This window comes from Hyla sarda, assembly GCF_029499605.1.
Source record: "Hyla sarda isolate aHylSar1 chromosome 1 unlocalized genomic scaffold, aHylSar1.hap1 SUPER_1_unloc_21, whole genome shotgun sequence".
Classification (NCBI taxonomy): Eukaryota; Metazoa; Chordata; class Amphibia; order Anura; family Hylidae; genus Hyla; species Hyla sarda.
Genome location: NW_026607583.1, coordinates 372,971 through 387,341, shown reverse-complemented (window position 1 = coordinate 387,341; position 14,371 = coordinate 372,971).

The window sequence follows — 14,371 nt, the reverse complement described above, 5'->3', positions numbered from 1 at the left end:
GGGCGAACTACAATGCTCATAAGAGAAGGAGTCACATTTGGCTTATGGAAAGCAAATTTTGCTGAAATGGTTTTGGGGGGCCATGTCGCATTTAGGAAGCCCCTATGGTGCCAGAACAGCAAAAAGAAAAAAAAAAACACATGGCATACTGTTTTGGAAACTACACCCCTTAACTCCTTGGGGACGAAGGGCATATCCATACGCCCTCGCGTCCCGTCACTTAAGGACGGAGGGCGTATCCATACGCCCTCCGTATTACCGTTCACCGCAGCTCGCCGGCCGGTGATCGGACCGGGATGACTGCTGATATCTATCAGCAGGCATCCCATGGCAATGCCTAGGGAGGTCCTGAGACCCCCCAATGTCGGCGATCGCGGCAAATCGCTGGTCAATTCGATAAATAAGAATGATCGGAGCTGTCAGAGACAGCGCCGACCATCCTAAAGGATAGGAGCGAGGTGGCAGTGTTGCCACCCCCTCCTATCCCCTGCCATTGGTTGAGTTAGAGTTCATTTCCTCCACTCTGCCCACCGATCAGAAGTCGGGGCAGAGCAGGGGGAAAATGGGCGGCGAGGGGGGAGCGTGGCCCGACTTACCCAAACCGGCGGAGTCGGCATCCCGGAGCAGCGGCGGCAGCAGGAGGAGCGGCGGCTGGAAAGTACGGTGTGGAGAAGGCTGCAGTGAAGATCGCGGTAAGTGAACTTCTCTGTGGCCTTCTAAAAGCTGCAAAACTACAACTCCCAGCATGCCCAGACAGCCAAAGGCTGTCTGGGCATGCTGGGAGTTGTAGTTTTGCAACATCTGGAGGTACACAGTTTGGAGACCACTGTGCAGTGGTCTCTAAACTGTGGTCCTCCAGATGTTGCAAATCTACAACTTTCAGCATGCACTGACTGTCTGGGCATGCTGGGAGTTGTAGTTTTGCAACATCTGAAGTGGCACACGGTGGTCTCTAAACTGTAGCCCTCCAGATGTTGCAAAACTACAATTCCCAGCATGGCCAGACAGTCAGGGATGCTGGGCATGTAGTTCTGCAATATCTGGCCTTTCATATCTTGCAGAACTACAACTCCCAGCATGCCTGGACAGTCTGGTCATGCTTGGAGTTGTAGTTTTGCAACATCTGGAGGGCTACAGTTTGGAGACCACTACTTAGCGGTCTCCAAACTGTTCTTCCCCAGTTGTTGCATACCTACAACTCCTATCATGCCCAGACTGTCCAGGCATGCTGGGAGTTGTAGTTCTGCAACATCTGAAGGGCCAGATATTGCAGAGCTACATGCCCAGCATCCCTGACTGTCTGGTCATGCTGGGAATTGTAGTTTTGCAACAGCTGTAGGCACACTGGTTGCGAAACACTGAGTTAGAGTCTGTTCCCTAACTCAGTGATTCCAACCCGTGTGCCTCCAGCTGTTGCAAAACTACAACTCCCAGAATGCACTGACAGACCGTACATGCTGGGAGTTGTAGTTTTGCAACAGCTGGAGGCACATTGGTTGGAATCACTGAGCTAGAGTCTGTTTTTTTACTCAGTGGTTCCCCACCAGTGTGCCTACAGCTGTTGTAAAACTACAACTCCCAGCATGTACGGTCTGTCAGTGCATTCTGTGAGTTTTCATTTTGCCACAGCTGAAGGTTTGGGGTGCCCCCCCCTCCCCTATGTGAATGTACAGGGTACAGGGTACATTCACACGGACTGGTTTACAGTAGGTTTCCTTCTACAAGTTTGAGCTGCGGCAATGTTTCCGCCGCAGCTCAAACTCCCCCGCGGAAAACGTACTTTGAATCCCCGCCTGTGTGAATGTACCTTAAAATCACTACACTACACTAACAAATAATAAAAAGTAAAACACTACATATACATACACCCTTACACGTCCCCCCCCCCCCAATAAAAACTAAAAACGTCTCATACGGCAGTGTTTCCTAAACAGAGCCTCCAGCTGTTGCAAAACCACAACTCCCAGTATTGCCGGACAGCCATAGACTGTGCTGGCAGGCTGGGAATCTTGCAACAGCTGGAGGCACCCTGTTTGGGAAACACTGCTGTAGGGTTTTACTGTAGGTAACCGGGTCCGCCCCTATTGCAAATTCCTTATTCAGGCCTCAAATGCGCATGGCGCTCCAGCGGTCACGGAGTTTAAGTACTTGGGGATCTTTATCCATAGAGACCCAGCTAGTGACCTATCGTCTAACATCCTCTCATTGATCCCATATGTCAAATCCAAATTTGGAGTTTGAGCTACGCTTCCGCTATCTGTTACTGGGCGTGTTAATCTTATTAAACTCATTATCCTCCCTAAGTGCCTGTATATGGTGGAACACGCTTCTGGGCCTGTCCCTAAATATTTTTTTGACTCCCTTCTCTCTCTCCTGTCCCCTTTTATTTGGGGCCCAAATAGACGCAAAATTTGACTTTCTACTTTGCAACGCCCTAAATTAGCGGCAGGTATGTCATTACCCGACTTCTACCTTTACTATTTGGCGGACCAGCTACGATACCTCAGGCAATGGGTGGGAGAGGATGTTGGAACGGGTCCGGAGCGATCCTTGACTAGCTTTGTCCCGTTCTTGACCCCGAGACTTCTACTGGAGAGTCCCATCCTTGGCGGGCGGGCTTACCTACCCCTCCATAAACTGGCGATCAAGGTTTGGCGTGCTGCTAAGGTGCTCTATGGTTATACTGGTGTGCCATTGGATCTCCTGATGTGGGACAACCCCTTCCTCCCACACATTACTGTCTCTCTGGACCCACCCTTTTGGAGGGGACTCGGGATTCTTACTTTAGACCATGTGTACCGTGACAATGTACTGTGCTCCTTTGATCAGTTACAATCCACCTATGCTTTGCCCAGGCATTGTTTTTTTAGGTATTTACAGTTGCGCCATGCGCTTAATGCTCAGTTCCCTGTAGGTAGCGCCCCTATCTCAGCCTTCCCTCTAATAGGTGTGCTGCGATCTCAGGGTCCTAGGGGGCTGGTGTCCATCCTGTACACACACCTTATCCAGGCCAAGATTTCCGGATCCCAGTTGCCGGCGGTCCAGCATTGGGAGTCTCACATCCCCAATGTGTCTACAGAGGTCTGGGAGGAAATATTTTATACGCATATGCTGGTGTCCCCAGCGGCTAATAATAAATTGATTCAATTGAATGTCATTCATTACAGCTATGTTACCCCTCTCAGACTGTTTAGAATGGGTCGTTCAGACTCTGATACCTCCCCCCAAAATGCCTCAATATAGGGGCAAGCCCAAATGCCAAAAGTCCGCTCCGGCATCACCACAGCGGTGATGCCGGAGCGGACTTTTGGCATTTGGGCTTGCCCCTATATTGAGGCATTTTGGGGGGAGGTTATTCGATTCCTCAACACACTTGCTCAGCCTCCCTTATCTGCTGACCCCTTAATCTGTCTTTTCGGTGTTTTAGATGAGGAGGTGTGGACTCATCATGTCTGCGTCTTCTTGAGGGAAACATTATTCATGGCCAGGAAGGCTATTGCACTTAAGTGGATGGACCCCAGCCCTCCTACTTTATCTCAATGGAGAGCTTTGGTAAATGCAGTGATACCCTTCTCCCATTTGGTATATAAACATAGGAAATGTCCCGGTAAATTTCTTTCAGTGTGGGGTGAGTGGTGCTCCTCTCCGTCTACACAATGCTCATACTCTATGTCTCCTCGTGGGCCTCCATCCCCAGTTCCTGGTGACCGTGTGTGATTGCGTTGTGCACTTGTCGTCTTCTCTCTTTTCTGTGTCGTGTTAGCTGGTCTTCTCTGTTATCTTCTCTTGCACGGGTCTGCTTTCTTTCATTTCTCTTCCTTCCCACCCTCCCCCTTCTCTCTTTCCATCTCTTACCTTTTCACTCAACTATGGTGGTACATATGTTTGCCCAGGGTGTGCTCCGTGGGGATGCTCCAATTACTAGTTTCTCGAGTATCCCGGGTTCTCCCGGTTTGAGGTTGCCTACTTAGTGTTCTTTATATTGCATTCTAAGATAAGTAACCCTGTCGTTTACATTCTGTCAGATTGTACTGTTGCTCAGGAGCCCTTGCGTTACTGTAACGTGTAATACCATGTTGTCACTTTATTGGGCCTGCGAGCTGATTGTACCTTACTTTTCAATAAAACGTGTTTAAAAAAAATGCGCATGGCGCTCTCTCACTTCAGAGCCCTGTCGTATTTCAAGGCAACAGTTTAGGGCCAAATATGGGGTATCTCCGTACTCGGGAGAAATTGCACTACAAATTTTGGGGGGATTTTTCGCCTTTTACCCCTTATGAAAAAGTAAAGTTGGGGGCTACACCAGCATGTTAGTGTAAAAAAATTTAAAAATTTTACACTAACATGCTGGTGTTGCCCCATACTTCACATTTTCACAAGAGGTAAAAGGAGAAAATGACCCCCAAAATTTGTAACACAATTTCTTCTGAGTACGGAAATACCCCATATGTGTACAGGTAAAATGCTCTGCGGATTAACTACATGGCTCAGGAGTGAGAGAGCGCCATGTACATTTGAGGCCTAAATTGGTGATTTGCACAGGGGTGGCTGATCGTTACAGCGATTCTGACTTGAACACAAAAAAAAAACACCCACATGTGACCCCAATTTGGAAACTACACCCCTCACGGAACGTAACAAGGGGTATAGTGAGCCTTAACACTCTTCAGGTCCTTGACAAATTTTCATTAAAGTTGGACATGAAAATGTAAAAAAAAAAAATTTCCCCTGAAATGCTGGTGTTACCCCAAATTTTTCATTTTCACAAGGGGTAATAGGAAAAAAGCCCCCAAAAATTTGTAACCCCATTTCTTCTGAGTATATAAATACCCCATATGTGGAAGTAATGTGCTCTGCGGGCGCACTACAATGCCCAGAAGAGAAGAAGCGCCATTGGGCTTTTTGAGAGAATTAGGCTGGAATTGAAGGCTATGTGTGTTTACAAAGCCCCCATGGTGCCAGAACAGTGGACCCCCTCCACAGGTGACCCCATTTTGAAAACTACACCCCTCACGGAATGTAACAAGGGGTACAGTGAGCATTTACGCCCCACAGGTGTAAAATGCCAGTGGGTGTAAATGCTCACTGCACCCCTTATTAAGTTCTGTGAGGGGTGTAGTTTCCAAAATAGTATGCCATGTGTTTTTTTTTTTTTTACTGTTCTGGCATCATGGTGGCTTCCTAAATGCGACATGCCCCCAAATACCATTTCAGCAAAATTCGCTCTCCAAAAGTCCAATGTTGTTCCTTCCCTTCTGAGCCCTCTAGTGCACCCACAGATCACTTTACATACACATATGAGGTATTTCCTTACTCGAGAGAAATGGGGTTAGAAATTTTGTGGGGCATTTTCTCCTATTACTCCTTGTGAAAATGAAAAGTTTGGGGTAACACCAGCATTTCAGTGTTAAAAATAAAATTTTTCATTACACGTCCAACTTTAACGAAAGTTCGTCAATCACTGGTGGGGTGTTAAGGCTCACTGTACCCCTTGTTACGTGCCTTGAGGGGTGTAGTTTCCAAAATAGTATGCCATGTGGGTGTTTTTGTGCTGTTCTGGCACCATAGGGGCTTCCTAAATGTGACATGCCCCCCCCCAAAAAACCATTTCAGCAAAATTTGCTTTCCTAAAGCCAAATGTGACTCCTTCTCTTCTGAGCATTGTAGTTTGCCTGCAGAGCATTTTACGCCCTAACATGGGGTATTTTCATACTCAGAAGAGATGGGGTTACAAATTTTGGGGGGCATTTTCTCCCATTACCCTTTGTAAAAATGGTAAATTTGGGAAAAAAAACTGCACACATCCGACTTTAACGAAAAGTCGTCAAACACCTGTGGGGTATTAAGGCTCACTGGACCCCTTGTTATGTGCTTTGAGGGGTGTAGTTTCCAAAATAGTATGCCATGTGTTTTTTTTTTTGCTGTTCTGGCACCATAGGGGCTTCCTAAATGTGACATGCCCCCCAAAAACCATTTCAGAAAAATTCACTCTCCAAAATCCCACTGTCGCTCATTCCCTTCTGAGCCCTCTACTGCGCCCACCGAACATTTTACGTACACATATGAGGTATTTCCTTACTCGAGAGAAATTAGGTTACAAATTTTGATTTTTGTTTTTCTCCTATTACCCCTTGTAAAAATTTAAAAACTGGGTCTACAAGAACATGCGAGTGTAAAAAAATGAAGATTTTGAATTTTCTCCTTTACTTTGTTGCTATTCCTGTGAAACACCTAAAGGGTTAACAAACTTTCTGAATGTAATTTTGAATACTTTGAGGGGTGCAGTTTTTATAATGGGGTCATTTATGGGGTATTTCTAATATGAAGGCCCTTCAAATCCACTTCAAAACTGAACTGGTCCCTTAAAAATTCTGATTTTGAAAATTTTGAAGAAAAATTAGAAAATTTTGAACTTTGAAGCCTCTGATGTCTTCCAAAAGTAAAAACATCTCAACTTTATGATGCAAATATAAAGTAGACATATTGTATATGTGAATCAATATATCATTTATTTGGAATATCTCTTTCCTTACAAGCAGAGAGCTTCAAAGTTATAAAAATGCAAAATTTTCAATTTTTGCATGAAATTTTGGAATTTTTCACCAAGAAATGATGCAAGTATCGATTAAATTTTACCACTAACATGAAGTAGAATATGTCACGAAAAAACAATCTCAGAATCAGAATAAAAAGTAAAAGCGTCCCAGAGTTATTAATGCTTATAGTGACAGTGGTCAGATGTGCAAAAAATGCTCCCGTCCTTAGGGTTATAATGGGCTCTGTCCCCAAGGGGTTAAAGAATTCTGGATGAAGGTGGTTAGAATGATAGAAGGAAGGCGAGAATGGAAGGAAGGAGATAAACTGATATCTTGGTTATTAGGGGGAGAAAGAACGAAAGGAAGAAAGAGACAAGATTCTAAGAGGGAAAGTGCAATTTGCAACAAGATTATTGGTGGCAGGAAAATGGATCTAAAGAAGCTCCAAATATTGATGAACTTAAAGCTACAGTAGGTAAGATGAGGGATTCTGAGTTCTCCTTTAAGGCTACAGTATGTAAGATGGTGAATTCTGAGTTCTCCTTTAAGGCTACAGTATGTAAGATGGTGGATTCTGAGTTCTCCTTTAAGGCTACAGTATGTAAGATGGTGGATTCTGAGTTCTCCTTTAAGGCTACAGTATGTAAGATGGTGGATTCTGAGTTCTCCTTTAAGGCTACAGTATGTAAGATGGTGGATTCTGAGTTCTCCTTTAAGGCTACAGTATGTAAGATGGTGGATTCTGAGTTCTCCTTTAAGGCTACAGTATGTAATATGGTGGATTCTGAGTTCTCCTTTAAGGCTACAGTATGTAAGATGGTGGATTCTGAGTTCTCCTTTAAGGCTACAGTATGTAAGATGGTGGATTCTGAGTTCTCCTTTAAGGCTACAGTATGTAAGATGGTGGATTCTGAGTTCTCCTTTAAGGCTACAGTATGTAAGATGGTGAATTCTGAGTTCTCCTTTAAGGCTACAGTATGTAAGATGGTGGATTCTGAGTTCTCCTTTAAGGCTACAGTATGTAAGATGGTGAATTCTGAGTTCTCCTTTAAGGCTACAGTATGTAAGATGGTGAATTCTGAGTTCTTCTTTAAGGCTACAGTATGTAAGATGATGGATTCTGAGTTCTCCTTTAAGGCTACAGTATGTAAGATGGTGAATTCTGAGTTCTCCTTTAAGGCTACAGTATGTAAGATGGTGGATTCTGTGTTCTCCTTTAAGGCTACAGTATGTAAGATGGTGGATTCTGAGTTCTCCTTTAAGGCTACAGTATGTAAGATGGTGGATTCTGAGTTCTCCTTTAAGGCTACAGTATGTAAGATGGTGGATTCTGAGTTCTCCTTTAAGGCTACAGTATGTAAGATGGTGAATTCTGAGTTCTCCTTTAAGGCTACAGTATGTAAGATGGTGAATTCTGAGTTCTCCTTTAAGGCTACAGTATGTAAGATGATGGATTCTGAGTTCTCCTTTAAGGCTACAGTATGTAAGATGGTGAATTCTGAGTTCTCCTTTAAGGCTACAGTATGTAAGATGGTGGATTCTGAGTTCTCCTTTAAGGCTACAGTATGTAAGATGGTGGATTCTGAGTTCTCCTTTAAGGCTACAGTATGTAAGATGGTGGATTCTGAGTTCTCCTTTAAGGCTACAGTATGTAAGATGGTGGATTCTGAGTTCTCCTTTAAGGCTACAGTATGTAAGATGGTGAATTCTGAGTTCTTCTTTAAGGCTACAGTATGTAAGATGATGGGTTCTGAGTTCTCCTTTAAGGCTACAGTATGTAAGATGGTGAATTCTGAGTTCTCCTTTAAGGCTACAGTATGTAAGATGGTGGATTCTGTGTTCTTCTTTAAGGCTACAGTATGTAAGATGGTGGATTCTGAGTTCTCCTTTAAGGCTACAGTATGTAAGATGGTGGATTCTGAGTTCTCCTTTAAGGCTACAGTATGTAAGATGGTGGATTCTGAGTTCTCCTTTAAGGCTACAGTATGTAAGATGGTGAATTCTGAGTTCTCCTTTAAGGCTACAGTATGTAAGATGGTGAATTCTGAGTTCTCCTTTAAGGCTACAGTATGTAAGATGATGGATTCTGAGTTCTCCTTTAAGGCTACAGTATGTAAGATGGTGAATTCTGAGTTCTCCTTTAAGGCTACAGTATGTAAGATGGTGGATTCTGAGTTCTCCTTTAAGGCTACAGTATGTAAGATGGTGGATTCTGAGTTCTCCTTTAAGGCTACAGTATGTAAGATGATGGATTCTGAGTTCTCCTTTAAGGCTACAGTATGTAAGATGGTGGATTCTGAGTTCTCCTTTAAGGCTACAGTATGTAAGATGGTGAATTCTGAGTTCTCCTTTAAGGCTACAGTATGTAAGATGGTGGATTCTGAGTTCTCCTTTAAGGCTACAGTATGTAAGATTGTGGATTCTGAGTTCTCCTTTAAGGCTACAGTATGTAAGATGATGGATTCTGAGTTCTCCTTTAAGGCTACAGTATGTAATATGGTGGATTCTGAGTTCTCCTTTAAGGCTACAGTATGTAAGATTGTGAATTCTGAGTTCTCCTTTAAGGCTACAGTATGTAAGATGGTGGATTCTGAGTTCTCCTTTAAGGCTACAGTATGTAAGATGGTGGATTCTGAGTTCTCCTTTAAGGCTACAGTATGTAAGATGGTGAATTCTGAGTTCTCCTTTAAGGCTACAGTATGTAAGATGGTGGATTCTGAGTTCTCCTTTAAGGCTACAGTATGTAAGATGGTGGATTCTGAGTTCTCCTTTAAGGCTACAGTATGTAAGATGATGAATTCTGAGTTCTCCTTTAAGGCTACAGTATGTAAGATGGTGAATTCTGAGTTCTCCTTTAAGGCTACAGTATGTAAGATTGTGAATTCTGAGTTCTCCTTTAAGGCTACAGTATGTAAGATGGTGAATTCTGAGTTCTCCTTTAAGGCTACAGTATGTAAGATGGTGGATTCTGAGTTCTCCTTTAAGGCTACAGTATGTAAGATGATGGATTCTGAGTTCTCCTTTAAGGCTACAGTATGTAAGATGGTGAATTCTGAGTTCTCCTTTAAGGCTACAGTATGTAAGATGGTGGATTCTGAGCTCTCCTTTAAGGCTACAGTATGTAAGATGGTGGATTCTGAGTTCTCCTTTAAGGCTACAGTATGTAAGATGGTGAATTCTGAGTTCTCCTTTAAGGCTACAGTATGTAAGATGATGGATTCTGAGTTCTCCTTTAAGGCTACAGTATGTAAGATGGTGAATTCTGAGTTCTCCTTTAAGGCTACAGTATGTAAGATGGTGGATTCTGAGTTCTCCTTTAAGGCTACAGTATGTAAGATGGTGGATTCTGAGTTCTCCTTTAAGGCTACAGTATGTAAGATGGTGGATTCTGAGTTCTCCTTTAAGGCTGCAGTATGTAAGATGGTGGATTCTGAGTTCTCCTTTAAGGCTACAGTATGTAAGATGGTGGATTTTGAGTTCTCCTTTAAGGCTACAGTATGTAAGATGGTGAATTCTGAGTTCTCCTTTAAGGCTACAGTATGTAAGATGGTGGATTCTGAGTTCTCCTTTAAGGCTACAGTATGTAATATGGTGGATTCTGAGTTCTCCTTTAAGGCTACAGTATGTAAGATAGGGGTGGGGTGGAGGGGGTGGGGTAGGGGTGGGGTGGAGGGGGTGGGGTAGGGGTGGGGTGGAGGGGGTGGGGTAGGGGTGGTGTGGAGGGGGTGGGGTAGGGGTGGGGTGGAGGGGGTGGGGTTGGGGTGGTGTGGAGGGGGTGGGGTAGGGGTGGTGTGGAGGGCGTGGGGTAGGGGTGGTGTGGAGGGGGTGGGGTAGGGGTGGTGTGGAGGGGGTGGGGTAGGGGTGGTGTGGAGGGGGTGGCGTAGGGGTGGGGTGGAGGGGGTGGGGTAGGGGTGGTGCGGAGGGGGTGGGGTAGGGGTGGTGTGGAGGGGGTGGGGTAGGGGTGGTGTGGAGGGGGTGGGGTGAGCACATATATCTATGTAAGGAGAGGTGCTCTGTCCGACCATTTGTAGTATATACAGAATACATAGGTGCGGTGTCCTTTTCCTTTCCTCTCTTCTCCCTTGTTTGTTTGTTTGTTTGTTTTCCTTCAGGTTTTTTCTGCTTCTTTTTTTTGTCTCTCCTCCCTTGTTTTTGTTTTTTTTTTGGAATGAAAATTGAGTAATTGAGAGTTTTAGTGCCGGTTTAAGTGAAGGAGCTGGATGTAAGTCGTTTCCCCTAAAATATTAATAATAAAAAGAAAAAAGGTAAAATGCTCTTTCAAAGATCGTCCCCGAAAATGTTGATCCTGGGGGGTGATTAATAAACACATTGGCGGGGGAGCACAAGTAGTCAGGGAGGAGGGGGGCGTGAAGACGAAGCGCTATTCACTGGCAAGGGGAGGAAATTTGTAAATAATTATAAAAAATAAATAAAAGGAAAAGAAAAAAAAAGAAGGAAAAAAAAAGAAAGAGAAAAAAGGAAATGATAATAAGGGGAGTGAAGGACGAGAGATTGAGAGAGGGAGGAAGGAGGAGAGAGGGAGGAGATGAATAGCGCCATTGGGGTTTGAGTAGAAGGTGGAGAGGGGGTGGAGCCAAATGTTATTTTATTTATGTATTTTGTCTTAGGGATAGGAAGGTCTATTAAGGGGGTGGAGAGGTAGTAGTAGATAAGGAAAAAGGAATATTTGGATGGCGAGGGTCTGACAGGGCACTGGAACCGGATTGAAGAAATGTATAGGGGGGGGGGGGGGAGGGGAAAAAGGGAAAATTTTGTTGAAGTGTTGATAATAGACAAAGAAAAATAGAAATGTGATTTTAAATAAAATGTATAATTGTTGTGGAAATAAAAATAAATAAATACCGTATTTATCGGCGTATACCACGCACCGGCCTATAACACGCACCCTCATTTTACAAAGGATATTTGGGTAAAAAAAGTTTTTTACCCAAATATCCATGGTAAAATGAGGGTGCGTGTGTGCGCGTGTATACCCCGATATACCCCCAGGAAAGGCAGAGGGAGAGAGGCCGTCGCTGCCCGCTTCTCTCCCCCTTCTCTCTTTCCTGGGGTCTAGAGCCCTGCTGCCGGCCCTTCTCTCCCCCTGGTTATCGGCGCCGCTTCTCTCCCCCTTCTCTCTTTCCTGGGGTCTAGAGTGCTGCTGCCGGCCCTTCTCTCCCCCTGCCTTTCCTGGGGTCTAGAGTGCTGCTGCCGGCCCTTCTCTCCCCCTGGCTATCGGCGCTGCTGCCCGTTCTGTCCCCCTGACTATCGGTCCCGGCGCCCCATTGCCGGCGCCGATAGCCAGGGGGAGAGAAGCGGCGTTGTTGATATGCACTGCACGGCGCAGCACACTGATGTCATGCGCCGCGCCGTGCAGCGCATAGCAACGACGCAGGGGACGCATGCCGGAGGCCTGCAGCAGCGCGGACCCGACCCAGGTAATTATGCCACCGGGGATGGGGGGAGGCAACGGGGCAGCGGCGCCGGCAATGGGGGGAGGCAATGGGTGCCGCTGCCCCTTCTCTCCCCCTGGCTGTCGGCGCCGCTTCTCTCCCCCTGGCTATCGGCGCCGGCAATGGGGCACCGATAGTCAGGGGGACAGAACGGGCAGCGGCGCCGATAGACAGGGGGTGAGAAGGGCCGGCAGCAGGACTCTAGACCCCAGGAAAGGCAGGGGGAGAGAAGCGGGCAGCGATGGCCTCTCTCCCCCTGCCTTTCCTGGGGGTGTATCGGGGTAGAACACGCACATAGACTTTAGGCTAAAAATTTTAGCCTAAAAAGTGCGTGTTATACGCCGATAAATACGGTACATGATATGTTAGTATAGAAAAAAGAATAAAAATACACACAATAGTAACAGGTTATTATTTGTTATTGCTAATCCTGTTGGTGAGCTAGAAAAATCCAATATTTTAGCTAACCCTGTTCATGCTCATCCAGTTAAAAAAAATAAAAATGTATATATATATATATATATATATATACAAAATAGCAAGGCGACTGCGGCACACAGAATTGTGAAAAATGAAAGTTGTGTTTATTCCATGAACAAGAGCGACGTTTCGGTGTTCTCACAACACCATTCTCAAGCTAAATAACAGTGATCCAACCAGGTATTTATACATACAAGTGCAAATCAATTACAATCAATCAGTGCACATAATCATACAAATTCAATTAATACAAAACCATAAAAAATGTGCAAAAACGTGCATACAAAAGTAAAAAATGTGATAAGGGGTATATAAAATACCCAGATATAGTGATTAATATAATAAAATTACTACACAATTATGTAGCAAAGGTAAAAACAGAGAATGGTCTTATGATAGTTAATTACAAACATGTGCTTATTAATGTAAAATAATACTTATGTTTGGAGAGGGCGGGATGTTCAGGACGCTTCACATGTAAACGAATGTGTATCCGCCATATCAGCGTGGGTGATTCTGCACTGCGGCTGCGCCGCATTCTGCGTGACTATGGTAACAATGGTTGTGAGAAAATATGACCAATCAGGGGGCGCCATATCACCTATCCCACAATACTCCTGTGGCGGTCACCTGATCGGTCATGTGATCTACAGGTTGTGTTGCTACGATCTCCAATCAGGGGTGGTAACGTGGCAAACATGTGATCTGTGTCAGAGATCGCATGGGGCCGGGAATACACGCACAGGCGCATTGGGTCATCGATCCGCCGCGCATGCGCGTTGTCATCTGGAGGAGAGCCGACTTCCATCTTGCTTCAGGGAAGGTAAATAAACTAAAAAAATAAATGATACAAAATATGAATAGATAAAAAAAAACACAAAAAACTAAATATAATGAGAATAAATAAATAAAGAAATATAATATCAACAAATAATATAAAAAATATAAAAAATATATAAATAAAAAAATAATAAAATAAAAATAAATAAATAATATTAAAAAAAAAATAAACGAATAAATGAATAAGTAAAAGAATAATGTTCAAGTCAGTTCAAGCTATACACCGCTAAGTTGATAAACACCCCAGTATTTAAAATATTAAGTGGAGTGGGGGTACCTGCAGGCAGTGCTCTCTAGGTTCGGTTTTGGTTCTGCTTTCCGGAAGTGGGTCTCCCTCCTCTACCGGTGTCCGCGGGCCAAGGTCCTGGTTAATGGTACTTGCTCGCGCCCATTTCCCTTGGGCAGGGGTACGCGTCAGGGGTGCCCTCTGTCCCCGCTCCTGTTTGCGGTGGCGGTGGAGCCCCTTGCACTGCGTATCCGCCAGGACCCTGGTTTCCGTGGTATGCCGGTGGGAGACAGGGAAGAACGCATTGGTCTGTACGCGGATGATACAGTGCTCTTTCTTTCAGACCCGTTGGCGACACTGCCGTATGCTATGGCCTTACTGGATAGGTTCGGATTCTATTCTGGGCTGTTTATTAACTGGTCTAAATCCGTTATTATGCCCCTCCTGCGTAAAACTTGGCCCCCCATTATGTGTGGCCTTCCAGTGGTAACGGAGTTTAAGTACCTGGGGATCTTCATCCACAGGGACCCGGCTGGTGACCTATTGTCTAACATCCTCTCACTGATCCCATATGTCAAATCCAAATTTAGAGTTTGGGCTACGTTACCGCTATCTGTTACTGGGCGTGTTAATCTTATTAAACTCATTATCCTTCCTAAATGCCTATATATGTTGGAACACGCCTCTGGGCCTTTCCCTAAATGTTTCTTTGACTCCCTTCACTCTCTTCTGTCCCCATTTATTTGGGGCCCGAATAGACGCAAAATTCGACTTTCTACTTTGCAACGCCCTAAATTAGCGGCAGGTATGTCATTACCCGACTTCTACCTTTACTA